Below are 11,883 nucleotides of genomic sequence, written 5' to 3' on the forward strand. Positions count from 1 at the left end.
AGCATGCTGCGTGTTGCATTAAATTTTAAACATCTATGTCATGTATCTTTCATCATTTTTTTTCGATTACAATCTACGTTCATTACTGAGAATCTGCAAAAGTATAAAGATGAAAATTTAAAATACTTCCCTCACCTACGGAAAACAATGGACCGGTGAATTAACTTCTTAGTGTGGTTGCCATGTGTACACACTCCATGCGTTTAATTTAAAAATAAACACTCTTTACCCCTGACCGAGGCAACTCTAAAGTGTGAGCTCCCCTTCCTCTGGAGTTCTCCTGTGGGGTGGAGCCAAAGTTTGTATTAGCCCATTTTCACACTGCTATAAAAAACAACTCAAGATGAGATTTGGGTGGGGACACAGCCAAACCATATCATTTACCCTCCAGGGGACTTTGTTGGATACTGCCCCCCCACCCCGGCAACTCCCTATCCCTGGTGTCACTTTCCTTTCCCCACTAGTCTTTTCTGGGGCATGTCTTGTTCCATCACCCTTATAAGATCTGCTTCTCAACATCTGCCATAGGGAAGCCTGACACATCCTGATATGGTTTGGCTCTGTGTCCCCACCCAAATCTCATCTTAAATTGTAGCTCCCATAATTCCTACGTGTTGTTGGAGGGACCTGGTGGGAGATAATTGAATCATGGGGGCGATTTCCCCCATACTGTTCTCATGGTAGTGAATAAGTCTCACAAGATCTGATGTTTTTATAAGGGGAACCACCTTTCTCTTGGCTCTCATTCTCTTCTCTTGTCTGCCACCATATGAGCCATGCCTTTCACCTTCTGCCATGATTGTGAGTCCTTCCCAGCCACGTGGAACTGTGAGTCCATTAAACCTCTTTGTTTTGTAAATCGCCCAATCTTGGGTATGTCTTTATCAGCAGCATGAAAACAGACTAATACAGATCTTTCCACACCTTTGCTAATCCAGGGTGACATTTTAAAACAATCTTTTAATATAAAATAATTTAAAGGTCAGGTACAGTGGCTCACACCTGTAATCTCAGCACTTTGGGAGGCTGAGGTGGGCAGATCACCTAAGGTCAGGAGTTCAAGATCAGCTTATCCAACATGGGGAAACCCCATCACCACTAAAAATACAAAAATAGCCAGGCATGGTGGCATGTGCCCATAATCCCAGCTACTACTTGGTAGACTGACGCACAAGAATCGCTTGAACCCAGGAGGCAGTGGTTGCAGTGAGCCGAGATCGCACCACTGTCCTCCAGCCTGGGCAACAGAGAGAGACTCCATCTCAAAAAAAAATATATAGAGAGAGAATAGTATAATGAACCCCTAGTTCCATTCCAACAATTACCCACATTCTGTTCTTTGTGTTGCATCTGTCCTCCCAAAACTGTTTTGGCTTTTTTTCTTGAGCATGTACAACAAATTCCAGATGCCACATCATTCACTGAAAAGTACTCCAGTGCTTATCTCTAACAAATAAATGATGAATGCTTAAATGCACACACACAATACCATTCTTATATCCAAAAGATTAGTAATCATTCCTTAATATTATCTAATAACCAATCTATCTTCAGTTTTCCTGATTGTTGTCTCGAAAGTGACTTTTTCCGGTTCATTTGCACTATTTATTGCTCTTAGCTGATATGTCTCTTAATTATCCTGTGATCTTAACAGTTTCAACTCTTCCTCTGGTTTCTCCATGCCAGCTATTTGTTGGAAGCAATCAGCTCATTTTCCAGGTCATTTATCTTATAGAATGTCTCACTTTTGGATTGGGCTGGTTGAATCGTTGAGGAACCATTTAAGGCTATCTTCCAACCCTCATATTTCCTGTGGATGGATAGTTAGATCTAGAGGCTCAATTCAGCTCAGGTTGTTCAATTTATGGACAATAATATGTTACAGGTGATGCTAGAAACTTATTGCTGAGAGTCAAGAGGCACAGGATGTCTGGGGTCCCACCTTTGGTGACGTTAAGATAAATGAGAGGAATCAGGTGTTGTCAGCCTGATCCATCCATTATAAAGTTTCCCATCAACTTTCCACCTCATGGTTTTAGCCCTCTCCTGGGATTATAAATTTAAAGTATCTTTGTGAGCTTGACAGCTGAGAAAAGAGACCTATGTGTGTTGGTTGATAAACTGATTGCTCATTTGGCAGCTCAGGGGATTCTATGTGATTTAGCGCCCTGACTCCTGGTCAGGCCTCCCCGTCGGGTCTTCATCTGGTCTGGTCCTGACCTTGCCCTTCCCATCAAGCCCTTTGGACTGTTTGATGCAGAAATCATTCCATACACTACTCCTGGGGATTGTCTCCACATTCCAGGCAACAGGGACATGTGAGATCCAGGGCAAGTCTTGGAAGCAGGTGCTGCCTGGATTCCAGCTCCATGCTGAGATGTCTGCTGCCACATCAAGATCAACATCTTTGAAGCCACCAGCGCTGCAAGAGAGCTGCAGAAGTCACCATGAAACCTTCACGAAACCACCTGCAGGGCCACCAGTTCAACACGCTTTCCCTCCCACAGTCAACATTGCAGAATGAGAGTTGAGTGAAACAGTTAATCTGTTCATTCTTACTTACCTTTTTTCACTTGTTTATTTCAGAACCCTCTTCCCAAGGCACAGACATGAGTCTGTGTGGGCTGGGCCACAGAGCAGTTTGCGGGATAGATGCTGTCCAGAACCCAAATGAGCCCTTGATCCTTACCTGGCTCACTCACTAGAGACCCTCGTGTGCTCTTCAACCCTCCTTCCTCTTAGGATGAGTTACTTCCCAGGGAGCTCCAAAGTCTCTCAGCAAATGTGTCTTTGATAGGGTCAGTCCATAGGCCATATAGACAAGATACACAGACCTGTCAGACCCGTCTGAATCATGGTATGAGAACAGGGAACTCCACACACTGGAGCTCCGCTGCTGCCTAAACAGCAGCAGAAAGCAGAGAGGTTGGAACCTTCAGAGAGGTACAAAGCATGGGCTACCAAAGGAGTGTTCTTCCAAAAGGCCTTTAAAAATATGAAAAATCATTCTAGTAATTCAAGTATCTCTGTTTGTGGAATGTGTTTAGGAAATGGGTAGGAAACAAAGACTTGAACAGCTGCCCGGGGACTGGGAAGGACTCTCAAATGGCATTATTTTTGTTTTCCTCTCAGGGAAACTCCCTTGAGTCTCAGGTCTTGATCAAGGATGCATGTAGGACTCTGGTGAATTTTTCAACTGGTTCTTGTCCTTCACTGATCTGAGGGGAATTCCAACGCTAGTCACCCACCATCTTGTGATGAGTGGCCAGGGACAGGCCCAAGCTAGATCCGTGACCATTGCAGCAATGATGTTCAACCATTCTGGGAACCCTCCTGGGGATGGTGATGACATTGGAATACTGTTAAGGTGGAATTTTGCCCCCTGATACCAGCCTGGAATCACAGACACCTCTCAGAAAGGTCCCCAAGGGAGAAATATACACACCTTGAAAACAAGCAGCCCAAAGATAGTGTTCTCTTACTAAGCATTCACATCATATTTTTATTTTATTTTTGGCGTAGCATTGTAGTGGCACCTTTTCCTGTTTTCACAATTAGGAACCCATCATTCCTATTCATCTCCTGAGCCCACAGCTGTGTAGGAGTTCTCTGGACACCACTCCCTTCCTCTGACTTCCCCTCTGCCAGCTTCCCATGTGGCTTTCTTCTCTCCAACCAAAGAGCCAGTGGATCCCAAGCACTATTTTATCACAGTTAAAGACTGTCTTCTTTCTCATTAGAATAGATTCCAAGTGAATGCCAACCCATTTGATCTTACTCAGGGAAGAACTGCCAAGTCCCAGTGACAGTTAGTGAGGACATTAGAAGAAAATGAACCGTGGACCACTTGGTAATTCTGCATCTCAATAGTCGGCCCTTCACACACAGCTGAGTTAGAGGTGCTGGATCCAGCTCTCATGCCCCGCAAGAACGTGACCAGTGGGATCAAGTCTTTAGAGTTCTTCAGGCCAAATGTGAGGCTGTGTGGCTTCCGAAGCCAGGACTAAAAGGCCATGTGGGTTCTGCCTTGTTCACTGGAGCATTTGCTCTTGAAATCCTGACTGCCTTGTAAAAAGTCCAAGGCCTCTGAAGCTGCCATGCTCTGAGGAAGCCCACGCCACATGGGGAGGCCATGTGGAAACATTCTGATCAGTAGTCCCAGCTGAGCTCAGGCACCAGAGATGTGAGTGAAGAAACTTCTAGAAGACTGCAGTCATTAAAGTCTTTTACATTGTGGAACAGAGAAGAGAGACAAGTCAACTCTACAACTCCTGCCCAAATTCCCAACCCACGAAATTCATAATAATAATAAAATGATTATTGTTTTCCTCCTGTAAGTTTTGGGGAATTTTGTTCCTTAGCAACTAACAGCTGAAACACTGAGAACTCTGGTCCTCACCTCCACACAAGGATAGAAAATCTTTATTTTGTATCTTTTCTTTTATGTTGTTTTCCTTCTCTTTCACTTGACATCTATTATTGTGGGAGAAATCCTGAACTCTTCCAATTCCTTCTAGAAAAGCCAAAGAAGCATCTTTCAATTGATAATCAGTGATAAATGATCAATTATTTGCAGATCTATACGAATATGCTGAACACAGAACCCATAGCAGCATGATATGGTTTGGCTTTGTGTCCCCACCCAAATCTCACCTTGAATTATAATCCCGATAATCCCCAAATGTCAAGGGTGAGGTCAGGTGGAAGCAATTGAATCATAGGGGCAGTTTCCTCCATGCTGTTCTCATGATAGTGAGTGAGTCTCATGAGATCTGATGGTTTTATAAGCGTCTGGCATTTCCCCTGCTTGTACTCACTCCATCCTGCCGCTCTGTGAAGAAGGCGCCTTGCTTCCCCTTCGCCGTCTGCCATGATTGTGTAAGTTTCCTGAGGCCTCCCCAGGAACGCGGAAATGTGGATCAATTAAACCTTGTAAATTCTCCAGTCTCAGATATTTCTTCATAGCAGTGTAAGAATGGATGAATACAAGGCACATACAGTGAAGGTGGCTGAAAGGTTTCCGTTTGGCCACTGACTTCACTTACTCTACTTTTCAGTGACATGCAATGACATAGGAAGAAAGGAAAAACAAATCTGAAGACAAAGGAAGTCACGTTTTCAGGACACTCATGGTGGAATCATTGAATCGGCCAGAAGTCCTGCAGTAGGGAGGCCACCAGCTCAATGGCTACATCCGTATGACAGAGGATGTGACCACTTACAGTGATGGCAGAGAGCACAGGAGAGATGGGGGAAGTGCTGAGATACACATTGTTGTGGAAAACAACAGACATGTGCGCATTGAAAGCAGTTCTGGATAAAGTAATTTTAAAAGAAGAGAGACAAACCCAGGAGATATCAGTCACTTACAACCGGAAACATATACAAGGATGTTCATTGTAGCCCTGCTGGTTTTAGCAAAAACATGGAAACAACCTCATGCATCAAAAGACAAGTGAGCAGATGAACTCTTCATTGGCATAAATACAAGCAATAAAACTGTATGAAAAGGAAAGCAGGCCAATGAAAGCCAGGACTCAGGTGATAATAAGTCTCAGGTAGAGAAATGCAGAAGAGTCAAAGGAGAACCATCTGGATACAGGAAGTTCGTTGTCAAAGTTAGAGCTTTTGTTTTGGGTAGTAAATTTTCTGGTGCTCAAAAATAACTAGATACATAAAAATCCAAATGTGCGCCATCCATGGGTCAGCGATGAGGGCATGTCTGAGAGCAAGGACTGTGGTTAATCCAGCCCGGTACAGGAGGCCCAGCCGAGCAAAGGAAGGGAGACCATGACACGGGAGAAAGACAGGTGCAGGAGCAGGCAGAGGGGCTCCTCCAAGCAGCTGAGCCGCAGAGGGGGAAGAAAGTGAAGGCAGCAGCAGAAGGGCGTGAACAGGGCCAGGATGTTGTTCTGTGTGTTTGTTTTTAGTGCATTTGCTAATGGAAACAATCCAGGAACTGATGATGCAGGAGTGAGGTAGAATCCCGGGACTGGCACTGCGAGGAAGCAGGAGGGATTGTGAAGTGGTGTCAAATGAGCTTCTCTCTGTGGAACAGAATGTCCTGTCCTCCTTGCAGAAGGGGCAGCTGCCTGCTCGCCTGGCAAAGCATTGTCTCAAATGAAAGGAATGTGGGTGTCAGGTGTAACCTAAGACATCCACCTTGCACCCACACCTGGCATCTATCTCACCCCTACACATTGTGTGTCTTACAGACCCGCCTACCTTCCCATGGAGACATCTTCTTATTTGCAGAAAGCCATGGACCCAAACAATCCCCCTCCACCTGCCTGCCTTTCCTCAAAATCCTGCCTTTATCTCCATTCTCTGGGAGAGGGAAGATACTGCACGTTTTCCAAGGGAGGCACATTTCTCAGCTGTCATGTCCCTGCCTGATTTCTGGACTCCCCTGCTTGGTTTCTGGGCTCCCCTGCCTATCAACAGTGACTGCAGGCTCCTTGAACCTGCTCAGGCCCACCCTGTGGCTTCCACCTTCACAGACCCTGAGCTGCAGACACCTGGGCATTGAACTTCCCCCACCACGTTGTTCCTGGGGGGGTCTTTCTTCCTTCTTATTTGTAAGAAACAGTCGATACGATTTCAGGCGTAGTTTAATGCTGCTTCCCACATGACACATCCCCACCTGCAGTGGACGTGCTCCCCTTCACACTCCTGCCTCGTGTCATCTGGACATTTCTCATGGGCCCTGCCCGCCTGCCCCCTACACACCTACTCTGGGCTGGGCTCTCCCCAGGACCCAGTCATGTCCTGTTCGTCGTTATGTGCCCCACAGCAGGCAGGCTCCCAAAGGCCTCTTTTGCCCTCCCCGGCAGTGAGAGTCCTGATGCTGCTCCCAAATCCATGTCCTTCTAAGAGAAGAGTTGGGGGAACCAATCATTATGCCTGATGCCAAATCCAACTCAGGCCAATGGAGCTGAGTCATACACAGTTTTACTTTCCTGAAAATCTTAGTGCTTTCTCTAAAAAGTGGAGTCATGCATTTTGTGAGGAGCCGCCTCACCCTAAGCTAGAGTGAGACCTCTGACTCCTGGACCTTCCTCCTAGGCTCATCCCGGGAGAACCCTCCACTGTCCCTGCCCCTCCTTCCCATGGATCCTCCTGCCAGTGCGGGTGGACGCTGCTAACTCAGAAGTCCCACCCCTGCCCTGGCCAAGTGCCCACTCCTGCACGTACACGGCCAGCTGGGTCTCCACACCGCTGTCTCCACCTTGCCTCTCCTACTCCCTGTTCCCATTCCCATCTCTGTCCTCATCCTGCCGGTTCCCTTTTCAGTGGTCCTGGCCCCGCCCAGTTCCTAGGGCCCCGGCTGCACCATCTGACCGGATGCTGACCTTAGCTGCTGCATTCACTTCTGTTGCCTGGGGACGTGGAGGAGCTGACCCCTGGCTGGAGGGAATGGGAGAGGCTTTAATTTAGTTCTTTCTTTTGAGGCTTTCCCTCTCCCAACCAGCTTTCATTTCCTCCCTGTGGCATTAGCCGTTCCTTGTCTCCACCCCAGGCCTTTTCCCACAACCAGGAAGGTGGGCTGGGGCAGGAGAGGGTGAGGCCGGGCTTTGCAGGGGTGGTTTCCATTAATTATTGGGATAACAATAAGAAGCTGAGAAGAGAGGGAGAGACAGAGACAGAGATGCAGAGACTCGCAGTGCCACACTGCATTGCAACTACCCCACACTGCATTGCCTGTATATTTTCCAAAAGTTGCCATCTCCAGCTGGGCTGGAGGAGGTTGTGAGTGAGGGCTGGGCCTCCAGGGGAGAGATCTCGTAGCCCCCTCATCCTGCAGCGTAAGGGACCCTAACAAGAGAGCAGGGGACAAAATCCAGTGGGTGGAGGACGGAAGCACCTGAAGATCCTCCTATTCAGGGCAGGTCTTGTCTTCAAAAATTTTTAGATATGGTTTTGTTCCTGGCATAGGAATCTTCATTCCTTTCACTCCTGGAACCAAAATAAGAGAGACAGGTTTCCTCGGCAACTGAGGAAACATCTCTAGAGAAGGGTTATATTGTTTTGAAGTGTTTTGAAATCTTATCAATGGTTTCCAGGGAAACGCAAGATGATGAATAGAGGCCTTGCTGGTAAATTTAAGAAGAAACATGGGGGAACATATTTGGATTCACAGTGTGCAAGTATTCAGCTGTGTATCAAGGCAGGAAAGTATATTTCACTCTCATCTGACATTTTAATTTTATTACTGGTTCAGCTTCATGTACAGTAAGTCCTCAGGGAGGTCAGCATTATTTGAACCCCAATTAAAGAAATTACACAAAATTTTTAAATTATGAAATTTGTGAATCCCATGGGAATCAAAATTTTAATTAACATTATGTATGACACATAGGGAAAATAAAGATTTAAGGTAGCAACTGAGCCGCCAAACTGTGACCAGAACAGTTTGCGAATTAAACAGCAGTGGCATCTCCAGCAGAAACGGCAGAACGGCAAATGAGCTCAGGGAGAAATGGCCAGAACTGTGGCTCCAGTTCACCTGTCACTCCTACCCCGTGTGCCAAAAACACCTGGCAAGTCTGACTGTCCAGTGGTATGGGGTTTTAATGGTTTTTCGTTTTGTTAAGCTACTGAAATCACCAGGTGCCCTTGTGTTCTTTCAGGAGGTAATATTTTTTCTTGGTTGATCCATGATTACATCTCAGGGTTCATCTTTGCCCTATTGCTTGTGATATTTTTTGTTTGTTTTTGAAACAGGGTCTTGCTCTGTCATCCAGGTTGGAGTGCAGTGGCACAATCACAGCTCACCGCAGCCTCAACTTCCCTAGCTCAAGGGATCCTCCCACATCAGCCTCCCGAGTAGCTGGGACCATGGGTGTGTGACCACACTCAGCTAATTTTTAAAATTGTTTTTGTAGAGATGGGGTCTCACTATGTTGCCCAAACTGCTGTTGAATTCAAAGTACCAATGTCCTCTAAGTCCAGATAATTTCATATCACTACATCTCTTGAGAAACATCTTCCCTTTAAATGAAATTGAAATTTGCACTTCAATATCTTGAGTAATATTTTCTGTTGTCACAGTGCCCTTACATGCTTTATATAAGGTGACACTCTTCTATTTTTCCTTGGCTTTTGTTATTGGAATCAAATACAATTGATCACAAGCAAAAACAGATGAGCTGACCAGGCTCGGTGCCTCACGCCTACAATCCCAGCACTTTGGGAGGCCTAGGCAGGTAGATCGCCTGAGGTCAGTAGTTCAAGATCAGCCTGGGCAACATGGTGAAACTCTGTCTCTACTGAAAAATACATAAATTACCCAGGTGTGGTGGCGGGCACCTGTCATCCCAGCTACTCAGGAGGCTAAGGCAGAGAGAATTACTTGAACCCAGGAGGTGGAGATTGCAGTGAGCCAAGATCACGCCACTGCACTCCAGCCTGGGTGACAGAGCGAGACTCCATCTCAATAATAATAATAATAATAAAAACAAAAAAACCTAGATGAGCCTAACTATATATCAAATTGATATTATAACCACATAGAAAAATAACAATTAATTCAAGTAACTTTTGAAAAGTGTACTTTGATTGTGTACCTTCCAGTGGGATAGATTTTAAGGACAAAAGGTCTTCAAAGAAATGTTGACATTTACTTAATAGGTTTGCTTTCAGCAGTGACATTGGTATAGTGATTGCAAAACTATTTTGTGAGGTTGTAGGACTGGGCAAATGAAGAACTATGTAGTTATTGGAAACCCAGGACCTCACAGTGGGAGAAGGGAGATAAACATATATGAGGTGTGCGAATGTGAAGAAGAACCTGTTGGTGTGGGATTGGAGGTAGGAGGTAAAGGCATCATCACAAGAACTCATGATTTTAATTTAAAAAACTATGTTTCATATCTCTGCCCATTGAAAAGAAGAAACAGTGACACAATAGCAGCAAAGAACACACTTGGCACCCAGACTTTGGTTGGTTTTCCTTCCTTCCTTCCTTCCTTCCTTCCTTCCTTCCTTCCTTCCTTCCTTCCTTCCTTCCTTCCTTCCTTCCTTCCTTCTTTCCTTCCCTTTCTTTCTCTCTCTCTTTCTTTCTTTCTTTTTTCTTTTCTTTCCTTTCTTTCTCTCTTTCTTTTTCTCTCTCCCTTCCTTCCCTCCCTCCCTCCTTCCTTCCTTCTTTCTTTCCTTCTTGTCTTTCTTCTTTCTTTCTTTCTTTCTTTCTTTCTTTCTTTCTTTCTTTCTTTCTTTCTTTCTTTCTTTCTTTCTTTCTCTCTTTCTTTCTTTCTTTCTTAGACAGAGTCTCACTCTGCTGGCATGCAGGGGTGTGCATAATAATAGCTCACTGCAGCTTTGAAGCTTTGAATTCCTGGGCTTAATTGAATCTCCTGCCTCAGCCTCCCAACTACAGGTGCCCACCACCACCACACACAGCTAATTTTTTTTTTTTAAAATTTTTGTAGAGACAGGGATCTTGCTGTGTTGCCTAGGCTGGTCTTGAACTCATGGGCTCAAGTGATCCTCCTGCCTCGGACTCCCAAAGTGTTGGGATCACAGGTGTGAGCCACTGCGCCCAGTCCCATTGGTGGAGGATGGTGTTTAGAAACCAGACCTTGGTTTCTAAAGGGGAAAAGGGTGATTCCAGGCCTGGGGCACGGAAAGTATGAGTCAGCCTGAAATGTCTTCTAGTGTCAGAAGGAAGGGTGTACCCAAAGCCTGGGCAAAGAACGTGAAATTAGCAGACTTAAAGGGCCTCCAACTGGCAGCATTTGGGATGGTTTGAATGTTTTCCAAAAATGGATTACAACACATTGCATTTTTAAAAAGCATTCACAAATCCAAAATAATTCCAAAAAATGGTGATGTTGGGGGCAGATCTGCTTTACAGAACAATTCAGGTAATAAATAGATAAGAAACAATGGAATTAGAAAAAAGTTACCATTTTGTAGCCACCAATGTCATAGTATATTCAGATAAGAATATATTCAGGGCGCGGCTGGAGGAGAGAGGCCGTGGCTGGCAGAGTGGATGCCCCTCATCAAAAGAACAAGCCCCACCTTCCCCCTCCTGACAGTCTCTGAAAACAGGGCCTGGCCTTAACACTTCACCCTCCAGCGCGGAACCCCGCTCACCCCTCCAGCGCGGAACCCCGTTCACCCTCCAGCGCGGAACCCTGCTCACCCCTCCAGCGCGGAACCCTGTTCACGCCTCCAGCGCGGAACCCTGCTCACCCCTCCAGTGTGGAACCCTGGCAGCCACATTGTGGAACGGGTATTTTTCAAAATCCTTTCCTAATACCCACGTTTGACTGCAGGGAAGTTCAGTGACCAGGCTGCCAGGTCACTGTTAAACAATGACTTTGGGAACACAGTCCCCTTCAGCTGGCATTTGGCTAGAAGGTGGCACCGGGGCAGAGGGCAGCCTTCAGCCCACAGCAATCCCAGGAAGGCTCCTGCCCAGCCAGTGGGTCTGCTGGGGGCAGCTCCTCAGCTCCAAAAACCTAAAATCACTCCAGAGGTGAGTGAGAGTGACAGAGCGACCACTGAGTCCCCGCCAGGCGCCAAGAACACGAGGAGGTAGAGGCCCCTCTCCCGGAAGCCTTGCAGGCATCCTCCAGGCCCATTTGGAATCCCCACCCCACATGTAGTTCTCTTAGGACTCTGTTAGCAGAAGAGGTGCAAGATCTAAATACATGTTTGTTGAAGGCCATGCAAATTCCACAAGTTCAATAATTTTGCAAAGACTTGAACTTTTTATGCTGTTTATGAGCTCAATGCTCCCTCCTGCTCCCCACAAGCACGAGGGGGGCCTCACAGACACAGCAAATCCTGTTTGCTCCTATGCCCTGTGCATCAAGGTCAGGCACACCAAGGGTGCGCTGGCATTGGAGACAGGTCCGGTCTCAGTCTCAGTTCCAG

At 46.2% G+C, this 11,883-nt stretch overlaps 1 long non-coding RNA gene across 1 annotated transcript; it reads right to left on the reverse strand.

Annotated features, from left to right (window-relative positions):
- Window positions 1-3,465: 3,465 nt before the first annotated feature.
- On the reverse strand, window positions 3,466-11,212 carry LOC139357020 (uncharacterized). Its single transcript, XR_011609625.1, has 3 exons — window positions 11,147-11,212; window positions 4,818-5,046; window positions 3,466-4,223 (listed from the first exon to the last, which is right to left on the reverse strand). It is a non-coding gene; the product is annotated as an uncharacterized lncRNA (long non-coding RNA).
- Window positions 11,213-11,883: the final 671 nt, after the last annotated feature.

The sequence above is a fragment of the Macaca nemestrina genome, chromosome 11 (genome assembly GCF_043159975.1).
Source record: "Macaca nemestrina isolate mMacNem1 chromosome 11, mMacNem.hap1, whole genome shotgun sequence".
NCBI lineage: Eukaryota > Metazoa > Chordata > Mammalia > Primates > Cercopithecidae > Macaca > Macaca nemestrina.